This window comes from Neopelma chrysocephalum, unplaced genomic scaffold (assembly GCF_003984885.1).
Source record: "Neopelma chrysocephalum unplaced genomic scaffold, ASM398488v2 Primary Assembly neopelma1_84, whole genome shotgun sequence".
NCBI lineage: Eukaryota > Metazoa > Chordata > Aves > Passeriformes > Pipridae > Neopelma > Neopelma chrysocephalum.
Window position 1 is genome coordinate 2,114,792 of NW_020897746.1, and position 11,882 is coordinate 2,126,673.

The window sequence follows — 11,882 nt, forward strand, 5'->3', positions numbered from 1 at the left end:
TTAAAGATGCTCTTCCTCGCTTTGGATCAACATCTCAGAAGGCACAAAACAGCTGAGTGCTTCAGTTTTGCCTCTGCTCTTTGGCCATTCACAGTGTAAACAAGTGAGTGGCATCAGTTCATATCTTGGGGTTGCACAGTTGCTTCAATTCAGGGATGCATGTTTGGAAGAACGTGGAACAAGGTGACTTTCCAAAGTGGAAACAGTGTGAAGGGTTGAATCCCTTTTGGAAAGGTCCAAAGGGGAACTGCCTCTGATTTGAAGCAGAGTTGACATCCCCTTCATGTCCCCCCAAACCAAACTGGCATGAAGCTGTGTCAGGGCAGGTTTAGGCTGGATATTAGGGAAAGGTTCTCCCCCCAGAGGCTGGTTGGGCACTGCCCAGGCTCCCCAGGGCAGTGGGCACAGCCCCAAGGCTGCCAGAGCTCCAGGAGGGTTTAGACAACGCTCTCAGGGAGAGGGTGGGATTGCTGAGGTGTCTATGTAGGGCCAGGAATTGGACTGGATGATCCTTGTGGGTCCCTTCCAACTCAGGAGATTCTATGATTCTGTAATTCTATGAAACTGTCTCCTCTGGTCTGACCGCAGGATTGGATGACGCTGAACCCTGTTTCCTTGGCTCTCCACCGTGGCTGCAAACACGTCCCACAGCTTGATGGCCAGTGGAGACAGGAGCTGCTGGGCGAGACCTTCCAGCACGGTTGCTTTGGCCTCCAACGGGCCTCTTTTGACGTTTTTTTTCCTTAATTCCCCCATCCCGGCTCTCCCCGGTGCCGGGGGTGGGGCGGGACCGCTCCCATCGCGGGGCGCGGGCACCGCCCGGTGGCTGCTGCGGGAACTGCGGGACCGGGACGGACCCAGCGGGGACCCCCCGCCTGAGCCCCCCGAGAGCCGCCCCAGCCCCTCCGAACCCCGCCGGCACCGAGGGGCACGGCCAGGGACACAACAGGGTGCGATGTCCCTGGGATTGTCGTCACATCCTTGTCACAGCATCCTGGAATCACGGAATGGTTTGTGTCGGAGGGACCTTTAAGCTCCTCTAGTTCCACCCCCTGCCATGGGCAGGGACACCTTCCACCAGCCCAGGTTGCTCCAAGCCCCGTCCAATCTGGCCTTGGACACTTCCAGGGATCCAGGGGCAGCCACAGCTTCTCTGGGCAACCTGTGCCAGGGCCTCCCCACCCTCACAGCCAAGAATTTCTTCATGATATCCAATCTAAATCTACCCTCTGTCAGCTTGAAACCATTCCCTCTTGTCCTATCATTCTATTCCTTGTCCAAAGTCCCTCTCCAGCTTTCTTGGAGCCCCTTTAGGCACTAAAAGGGGCTCTAAAGTCACCCCGGAGACTTCTCCAGGCTGAACAACCCCAGCTCTCCCAGGCTGTCTCCATAAGCTGCTGTTCCTGTGGACACATGGCAGATGGGTTGCAGCTCCCAGCCCACATTAGCAGTGTGGAGGGCTGTCCCTCTCCTGAGGTGTCACTTACTGGCCACTGGGAACAGTGGGTTAAAATGCAAATAAATAATAAATTACAATTAATAAAAATTATAATTAATAAAATTATAATTAACTAAGTTATAATTAATGACATTAATTTAAAAACCATAGGGAGCTCCAAAGGTCTTTAGTCCTGTCTGCTGCTAGGGGTGTGCTCCTCTTCTTGGCAGAAGCCTTTCCTGAACATCTCAGCCCTCAGTCTGGTTCTCATTGCATCAAGTGGCCGTAGTACCCATACCCTAAAACCCGCCCCAGGAATCCCCCCCACCAGGGGTGTGGGGATCACCAGCACTCAGGCAGGAGGGACATCACCCACATCACCCACAGGGTGTGCTCTGTTCCCACATCACCCACAGGGTGTGCTCTGTTCCCCACACATGGCTTTTCCAGCTCACAGAATTTCAGCAGACATTAAGGCAGGACCCAGCCTTTCTGCCCGATTAGCTGCGAGCACACTCAGAGCTAAATGAGTCTCCAAAATTTCACTGCTCCCTGGGGCTACAGCCCAATTAAAATCCGAACAGCCCATAAAGCAGCGAGCTGAACACAACAGCAGCAGCACGGCACGAAATGGCAGAGGGGTGAAAAAAAAAATTAGGGAAGTTTCTTTAATGTGTGTTGTGTCATAAAAGCAATTGTTTAAATGGCTTTTGCAGTGCTCTCAGCAGTAAATACTTCTGGAAAATGCGCCGAGCAGATCTCATCCTCCTCTTTCATTTATTGCCTTGTAAATTGAAAAATTATGGTGGGAATAAAAACTCCTGGGTGCCCGGGCCGTTCCAGCCCCGCTGGCGGCCGGGCGGGGGCAGCCCCGGCCCGCGGTCCGGGAGCGCTCCCGGGATGGGCGCGGGAGAGCTGGAGAGATCCCGATGGCGCTGAAGGCACCGGGAGATGGTCCCTGGGCAGGACCCGGCTGGGACTCAGCGCAGGCACGAGCGGCCAAGCCTGGGGGTGGGTTGGGGCGGTTCCCTCTCTGCCCCGCTCAGGTGAGACCCCACCTGCGGTGCTGCCTCCAGCTCCGCGGTCCCCGGCACAGGGAGGATGTGGAGCTGCTGGAGCGAGTCCAGGGGAGGCCACGAGCACCTCTGCCCTGGAGCCAGGCTGGGAGAGCCGGGGGTGTTCAGCCTGGAGAAGAGAAGGCTCCGAGGACACCTTAGAGCCCCTTCTGGTGCCTAAAGGGGCTCCGAGACAGGGAGGAGAAATCCGAGAGGGGGACTTGGGACAAAGGATGGAGTGACAGGACAAGGGGGAATGGCTTCCCACTGCCAGAGGGCAGGGTTAGATGGGATATGGGGAAGGAATTCTTGTCTGTGAGGGTGGGGAGGCCCTGGCACAGGTTGCCCAGAGAAGCTATGGCTGCCCCTGTATCCCTGGAAGTGTTCAAGGCCAGGTTGGAACAACCTGGGCTAGTGGAAGGTGTCCCTGCCCATGGCAGGGGCTTGGAACTGGGTGATCATAAAGGTCCCTTCCAACTCAAACTGTTCTGTAATTCCTTGGTTCCCTGCAGCCCTGAGCACACCAGGGGGTGTTTGGACTGGGCTGGACCACACTGCACATGCAGGTCAGAAGGGCTGGTGGGTCCACCAGCTGTCCTTGACCAGGGTTTCTACCAGACCCCCTTGGCTGGGCTGTCAGCCAGGTCTCCTCACAGCACACACAGGGCACAGTGGCTGCTGCTGCTCTTTGGCTGCAGCTCTGCAGCCAAATTCCATGTGCCACCAACGTGGGCTGTGCACACACCAGGCAGGCAGGTGCTGGCACTTGGGCAATCCAGCTGCTGTGACCATCACCAGGTACCAGCTAATTAGTTAACTCTGGCTTGACTTCTTTGGTCAGTGTTGCATTAATTCAAGCAGGGAAGGTTTTCTTCAGCAGCCCTATAGTGGCTGACAAGGAACAAGATGCTTCAGCCTGTCCCAGTGAACAAGTCAGTTCAATCAAGGGTGGCTCAGAGCACCCTGGTGTAGACATGTGAAGATCAACTGAATGGGAGAGAGTTTTTGGGGGCATCTCCAAGTCACCTAAAGATGCCCCAGCCCCTTCTCATCCTCTTGGCTGGAACGTGCTAATGTACAAGGAAAACACCTAAAGCTGATCAGCATTTGTGACTGTGAGTCCATGGCAGGGGCCAATATCTTGCAGAGAGTGTCAGACATCCTCATGACGAGCTCGAGTCAATTAGCACAGTGGCAAAGTTTGTTAGCAACCTGTAATTAATTATCCTACCTGATCTGTGTGCAGGAAGCAGTACAGGTTACTGACCCTGGCACTGGGAATGGAACAGCCCCAATACAAATCATTGTTTGCATTTCCTTTTCTACCTTGGCTATACTTGGCTGTTTTTATTAACTAAATAAATGAACCACATCCACATTCGTTTCACTGCTGCCAGTCAGCAAGCACAGTGGTGAGTGGCAATCTTTTCCCATCATTTTTGTGGTTTTATGTGGCTCAAATAATGTCAGATAACCCATCCTGGGTGGGAGGGCTCCAAAGTTGTTCACCTCAGCCCTGCTCAAGACTGGCAGAAGAAGAGACTCAAATCACATGTGATTTCAGCAGGTTTTATTATTTATTATTTATATTGCTTGTAACAAACGTGGGTAGAGCCCTTCCCAAATCTTCGTTCGCGAAGCCTGGCCATGAATTTATATTGCTATTAACCAGGTTAATAAAAACAAATGTTATAACAACACCACTGCTATGACAGGGCTTTGAATAAAACCATCCACTCCAGATCTCCCCCACCAAACATCCCCAAGAACAGGGGTGTGAGGGCTGAATTTTCCCAGGTGGCTTTGAGCAGGGATATGAGTAGGGAATGTACATTTAGATCCCTGCAGGACTTGGCTGGAGTGGGCTCAGCCTGCTTTCAGCATCCTGCAACACTACTGTTTGCATCCATTGCCGTCCCTGAGCCCTCCCATCCCTCTCCCACCCTCATCCTCTCCCTCCTGGCTCTGCCCTCCAGCGCTGACCCCGCAGCCCTTCTATTCTCACTTGGTCAACTTTTTTGCCCCGTAATTATTTACCATGATTACTGGTGCTGCCCCTTCGTGCAGTGATTTATGGAGGGTTTCCTCAGCTGCAGGTCTCTTCAGGCTGGGGCTGTGGCCAGGAGATGCCGAGCCCAGTGCTGGTGTGTGAGTGCTGCCGGCCCTGACTCGAGGGCAGGAGGGGCCTGCAGAGACACCCCGGGGTGTGCAGTGGGTCCAACCCTGCTTTCAGCCAAGGGAGCTTCATTCTGGGGCTGAATGGGACCAGCTCTGCTGTGGTTTTATACCCCCAAGCCCTCGTCGTGTCTAACATTGCCTCCACCCTGGACTGGGATGGGGAAAGGGCACCTGTGACTGCCCAGAGCTGCAGGAAGGTGCTCAGAGCTGGGCTGGAAGCAGGCAAGGCTCCCAGGCTCATTCACAATGTAGAAGGGAACAGGCTGGTGGTGGCACTCCAGGGTTCATTCTCCTGCTCTCCCCCCCACCAGCCAAGGGCCATCCTGCTCCACGTCCCCCAGCCCAGGCTGTTCCTCAGCTTTCCATCCTCCCTGAGCTCCCAACATTAACAAGCCACTTCTCCCTGCACTGATGAAAGGATAAAAGGGCCGTGTTGTCCCTGGTTTATTCGCTTCCTGGGGGATAATTCAACATATTTAGCTTTCCCCAAAGGGTGTGCTTTCCTGGGGGAATCTTTGGCTAGCACTTTGCAGGATGGTTTTATTGCCCCTCTGCAGGCACTGGGTGGGGAGAGGCTTTATTTTAAAGTGCTTTAACTGCTTTATTACAGTCTTTGTCCGCCGTGTTTCCTTTCATATCCACTTTTCCAGCTTTCATTTCCCAGGGCTCCCTCTTATCTGCCTTTGGAGACAGCCCTTGTAAAAAAAGGAGGAAAAAAAAAAAAGAGAGAGAAAAATCAAACCCCAGAGCACTCTCCCTGGGCTGCTTTCAAGAGAAAGGCCCCTGCCCCCCTTTCAAACCTCTTTTGAGAGAAATAGATCCCAACCCTGCGTACGCCAGAGCCCCCAGGAAAGCCTTTGAAGTAAATTAAACCAAATTAGTGTCTATGATATAGATGAGCAGAGGAGCTCCCCGCTGCGGCCCCGGCCTGGCCCTTGGCGTAATCTTTAACCCCTCTCCCTTGCTCCACTCGCCTCTAATTGACCGTGAAGCACCCGGGGGGTGGTTTGGAGGGGATCCCATCTGCCCTGTGCAGGGCAGGATTCCCGACCTGGGAATGGGGAGTGTTTAATAGGCTGAGGACGCTTGGATAATGAATTACTGCCCACCTCCCTCGCCCTGCGTTCAGGACCTAATTCTTCTTTTTTTCTGCTCTCTTATTCCCCCTTAATGAGAGATCCCCTGAGCCCAGGGGCCCCCCCAGCATCTCCCCAGTGCCCCGGCTGTGCTGGGGGAGGTGGAGCTGCACCCCACCCCTTCTTGGCTGAGGAGCAGCTGGAACAGGAGGTTCCTGAGCCCCTGTGCTGGGACAGCTCCAAAGGGTGGGATTTCCTAATGTCCTGAGGCTGTGACAGCCCTGCAGGGTGGGCAGCTCCAAAGGGTGGGCTTTCCCAGTGTCCCAACACTGTGACAGCTCTGTAGGGCGAGCTTTCCCAGTGTCCCAGCACTGTGCCAGCCCTCTGGGGTGGGCAGCTCCAAAGGGTGGGCTTTTCCAGCGCCCTAACCCTGTGCCAGCCCTGTGGGGTTGGCTTTTCCAACGTCCTGGTGCTGTGACAGTTCTGCAGGGTGGGCTTTCCCAACACCCAGCACAGCCCTTTGTGTGCCCGAGCCAGCACTTGAGGGATCAGCTGCGTTTGGCATGAGCTGAGCTGAGTGTGCTGGTGTTTAACTCGGCCAGAAGAGGTGGTGGTGGTGGGGATTTGTGTGTGTGAGGGGGATTTGAGGCTCCTTTGGCCCCTGCTTCGTGCTGGGAAAGCAGCACGTGGCCTTGCAGGCCGCAAACTGGGCAGGCCCACAGGAAGGGAACAGAGATACCCTGTGGAGGGATAATTGAATATGCAAATTCTATACGTGCAGGAAGCTTTTCATATGCAAAGAACTCACTGTTTGCAGGAGGCCACTGTATATCATAGAATCACAGAACAGTTTGGGTTGGAAGGGGCCTTAAAGCTCCTTCTCCTGCCATGGGTGGGGCACCTTCCACTAGACCACGTTGCTCCAAGCCTTGTCCAAACCGGCCTTGGGCCCTGAAATATGATTTATCCTTCAGCACCTGAAGATGCCCATGCTTTGGTGCTTGGCTTGGGAACGTTGTGCCAAGGGCTGGCTCCATCACCACGAGGAGCCCAACCCAGCCTCCGGGTCCTGCTCCAAAAATGCACTGCCCTCCTGGAGTTTCACAGAATCCAGAGAACATTCTGGAAGGGACCCAGAAGGATCTTCAAGCCACACTCTTAAGTGAATGGCCCATCCAGGGATCAAACCCACAGCCTTGGCTCTATTGGCACCATGAGCCAACAACCAGCAGAGCTCATCTCAGGGTGAATATTCTGAGTTGGAAGGAAGTTGAAGACCCACAAGGACCTTCAAGTCCAACTCTTAAGAGAACGACCCATCCAGGGATCAAACCCACAGCCTTGGCTCTGTTAGCACCAGGCTCTAACCAACTGAGCTGATCTCAGGGAGTTCCTGGGTTGCATCCCCCAGCCCTGGCTGGATGTGCAGGATGAGCCTCAAGTCTGCTCTGAGCCCTCTGTGCCTGCTGGGCATGGTCTGATGCTTCTCCAGGGACATCAAAGGATGGGTGCAGGACCAGTCCCTCCCAGGGAGAGTGGGGAGCAAATGCCAGGGCTGGGGGGCTCCTGGTCCTTTGGGCAGGATCCCTACCAGAGAGGAGTTTGAATTAAATGCTCCCCACACCTCTCCAAGGCCTTCTTGGGTCCCCCTGAGCCACTGACAGCATTTTGGGGTTCACTAGAGAAACCTGCAGTGGGGTCACCTGCTCATTTTCCCGAGAGGTCTCAGAGCAAACCTTGGGGACCACCCTGGGACAACTTCATTGTGCTGAGATGTCTTCATGCAGTTGCAGTGGTGTCCAAAGGGCTTTGAGCTCAGCTGGTGGCACCAGCTGTGTTTCTGCTGGCAGGGAGTGACCAGAAGGTCTGGATTTGGCCAGTGAAGGGATGGGAACCCAAGCATGAAATTTGCTCTTAATACCAAAGGGCTGCCTGACCGACTGTCCTGGTCTAGGGGAGGATGTTCCACAGCCCCACAGCAGCCCAGGAGTGTTTCCTCTGGGGCTGCTCTTGCCCAGCAGTGCACAGGGCAATGATTTCAGTCCCTGCAAGCACTCATGTGCACAGAGGTTTCAGAAGGGGCTGCATATTTTATGAGGGTGGCTATAAATAAATCATGGCCAAATTAAATCATGAAGCAAAAATAAAGCCCCGTGGAGCTGACAGGCAAACAAACCAAACCCCTGATCCCTGGGAAGTGCAGGAGGGGGCAGTAGGTCCCTACAGCACTGGCAGCAGGCTGTCCTAGGGAGCTCCTGTGCTGACACAGGGTGTCTGGGAGTGGAGCTGAGCGTCCAAGGCTGGGCTTGTCCCCTGTGTGGGGACACAAAGGGTGTCAGGAGGCTGACCCGGGCTCTGGGGCAGTGCAGAGGCACTGAGGTGTGAGCCACCCATTGCACTGAACCCACTGAACCATCCCTGCACCGAACAAGCACCAAGAGCATCCTCCTCCTCTTCCTCCTCTGGGCTGGCTCAATTGCTTATCCTGTGTAGGGATTCACAGGCAGGACCAACTTTACTTTAAAGCATCAGCTTTCTGGCTCTAGGCTAAGGATCCACTTCAACATAGACCAGCTCAGATTTGTGCTTTGCAGTGGTCAGCACAGCCTGTAGGATCAACTTTTTGGGGTGAATCAGTCCATTTGCAGGGTGGATTCGTGCCCTCCCAAAGCCTGGTGCTCAGCCCTTGGTGGGACTCTGTGGGGGATTTAAACACAGATTTGCTCCAGTCCTGGGCTTCTCTGAGTAATACCTGGAAAAATCCAACAGTCCCACTGTGGGGTTTAGCTCAGGGCAGAAGGAAGAGCCAATAAATCTCTATGAAAGTAAAAGGTGTCATCATTAACCGAGGCTGTGCAGTGGGTGAAGTGATTACAGAGGGTGGGTGGCCCCACTGTAAGGTCACACTGGGTTATCTGATGCCCTCTGGGGCTGAGGAGCAGCCTGAGACCTTTCCCACCATGCCTTGGAACATCAGGTGTGGTGCAAGACCTCCCCTGCATGGAAAACCTGAGTTTGTACCTAGGAAATGCAAGGAGAGGTGTGTTTTTTTTTCTTAGCAGCAAAAAAGAAATTCTCGTTGCTGAGGGTGGTGGGAGGAATTATTGGCTGTTATGTTTTAAGTGAATGTTTGAAGTGCTCAGAGGAAAAAGAGATGAGAGGAGAAAGCAAAGGGCAAGAATAAGACAGACTGGCATTTTCCTGTGGATTTACAGGGTTTCCTGCTGTGCCAGGGTCACCAGTCACTGTGCCATGGGCAGTGCAGATGGGCAGTGCTCTTGCTGGCTGAGCATCCTGCTAGTGCTTCCAAAGCACTCCCTGTGCTTCCCACACCTCCTTGATCCGTGTATTCCTGCCCAAACCTACCTCCTACCACCAAGACAAATAGATTCAGCTCTCAGTCTGTCAATAGCTAGAATGAGCAGCCAGGTGCAGGCATTCAGCCAGGACAGCCAGATTCCCTATGTGCTGCATCCCAAATGGGTGCCTCATACCTGCATTCACCAAACCCACACAGCCATGGCTGTCCTCTGGAAACATGTAGCACAGATTCAGTGTTTCCTCCCTTTCTGAGAGGCCAAAATCTGGGATATGACAGCTGCTGGAAGCTGTGCTGCAAATGGAGTGGGACTGGCCCCAGGGCAGCACTGCCTGGACCTTGGCCCTCCCCTTCCCTGCAGGGTTGGGGTGCTGGGATCAGGAGCCTCAGGGATGTCAGAGCATGTCCTGCAGCTGCACCAGCAAATGTTTAAAGTGTTGCTGTCCTTGCAAGAAGCAGAGTGACAGCAATTACAGCAGATCTGGGCTTACCCAGAGCCATCCAGGCATTGGGACCCTGGATCCTGCCCTCTCCTAACAGCCCCAGGTGCTTTGTCCTGCCCAGGTGAGCAGGGTGGGTGGGTGCTGTGGCTGTGGGTGGGAGTGTACGAGGTCCACCTTGGTGGTGTCACCTCAGTTCCCCAGCCCAGCAGTGCCCAGGCTGTCTCTGACTGTTCATGATCCTATTGAAACTCTACAAATCCAACCAGGGATCAGGTGGCAGGAAAACCTCTGGCCAGCATGTGCCATGATGTGGCACTTCACTGCTGTGGGAATCAGGTGAGGAAGAGTGTTAGTGGTGATGGAAAACTGCAGCAGAGCAGGGTGTTCAGTGGGATCAACCCTCTTCCTCATCCTTTGTGTTTTGGGCTACAGTGTGATTATAAATAATACAGAGGGTGAGCAGGGGGTGAAGCAGGAGGGTAAGTGGTGCCCAGGGTGCCACTGGTTTCCTGTTAAACAGCTGTTTGGAGCATCCCAGTGCCCCCAGCCAGCATCCCAGGGATGAGGTGATGCCTCTCCTGCTGCCTCCTGGGGTGGCTGGATCCCAGCAGTGCCCTCCAAAACCCCAACAGGGAAGCTGGGGCCGTGGGGAGAAAGGCTGAGGAAGGCTGGGGAACCCCAAGTGCTTAAATATTCTGATCACTCCATCTTCTGGGAGATAATACTTTTAATTTTCGTCACACAAAGAATATGTCCTGAACCAGAAGGGGTTTGCCTAATTCATCATGCTTGCTCTCCACACAATACCAGGGCTGACAAGCATAACATTTTAAAATGAGAGAAGTGGACATAATTAATGCTCATGAATTGCAAACGCTTCTTTATTAAAGGGCTTTCGCTTGCCCCTGGACCATCTGCTTCATATCACTGGGCCGGGGTCCTGGGGCTATAATAACTTGCAGCTTTAATAATTTTACCTCTTAATTAAAGCTCATCTCGAAGTGCAGGAGCACAGACATGTTTCCCGGCCCAAATCTGATTTTTAACGGAGGAAACCTTGAGGGGTGAGTAATAGAATTTGCATTTTTGTCCTTTGTAACATCCCTCCAATGGGGCTTAGGGAACCTGCTGCCTGGAGAGGACCAGTGTCCTCCAAGATGTGGGATTTCTAGGGACTGGAGGTGTGAGAGCAGGACCTCTGCTCCTCCTGGGATGGCCATGGATTCAGTGCATGGGATGCAGAGCAGTGGGATCACTGCTGCTCACCCAGCCCTCAAGGGATGTTGTACCAGGGCAGGTTTAGGTTGGATATTGGGAAGAAATTCTTTACAGAGAGAGGGATCAGCCATTGGAATGGGCTGCCCAGGGAGGGGATGCAGTCACCATCCCTGGAGGTGTTTAAGGTGAGACTGGATGTGGCATCAATGCCATGGGCTGGGAAGCACGGCGGGATTGGATCAAAGGTTGGACTGGATGGTCTCGGAGGGCTTTTCCAACCCGGTCAATTCTGTGAGTGAAGCCCTGGATGGTGGGACTGTGTGTGACAGGACACCCCAAGGATCAGTCAAAGACATTAGGCAAGCTCCTGCCTAAGCAATAGGAGGGCTGATGGCATTTTTCCCCTCCAAGGGGATCCCAAGCCTGTGTTCCCTGGTGCTGAGTTACACGAAGCCCAGGGCTGTGCCGGGAAGGTGGTCCCTGGATTAGCCTGGTGCCGTTGGAGCCTTGGGGCACCCCATGCAGGGGACCCCAAACCTTTCCAGAGCCTCAGCAAAGCTCACACCATCCACATCTGCTGTCCCCACAGACTGGGGTGACCTTTGGGGGGGCTGTGCTCCATTTAGATGGGATGAGTTGACAGCCCATGAAATACGGTGGATTAATTCCCACTTCATTGTGCCAGACATGGGGCCGAAGGTCGAGCTCCATTAAGAAAACTAGGTCTGAATTAATGCCCTGCAATTCACACATCTCAGGCCTTCTTCTGGACAGAACATTTTATTTTCAAATGCTGCTTTAATTGTTTCTGTGTTAATTGAGTGCTGTAGGACTTGATTCAGCAAAGGCACACTAAGGAGGAAGAGTTTGGGTGATGAATGACACTTTGTTTGTCCCAAGTGAAAAATCAGTAAATAACCTAAGATCCAGAGAGACATCTTGATTTCTCTCCTCTCTCCTTTCTCTTCTCTCTCCTCTTTTTCCATTTTTCCCTCTCCCTTTCCCTTCCATTTTTCCCTTCCCCTTTGCCCTTTCCCCATTTACCCTTCTGCTTTCCCATCCTCTTTTCTTTTCTTTTCTTTTCTTTTCTTTTCTTTTCTTTTCTTTTCTTTTCTTTTCTTTTCTTTTCTTTTCTTTTCTTTTCTTTTCTTTTCT

General features: G+C 53.3%; 1 protein-coding gene across 1 annotated transcript in view; it reads left to right on the forward strand.

The window, feature by feature from the left end:
* The window catches only part of PMP22 (peripheral myelin protein 22), a 33,985-nt gene that overhangs the window by 21,416 nt on the left and 687 nt on the right, over positions 1–11,882 (forward strand). The window lies entirely within an intron of this gene.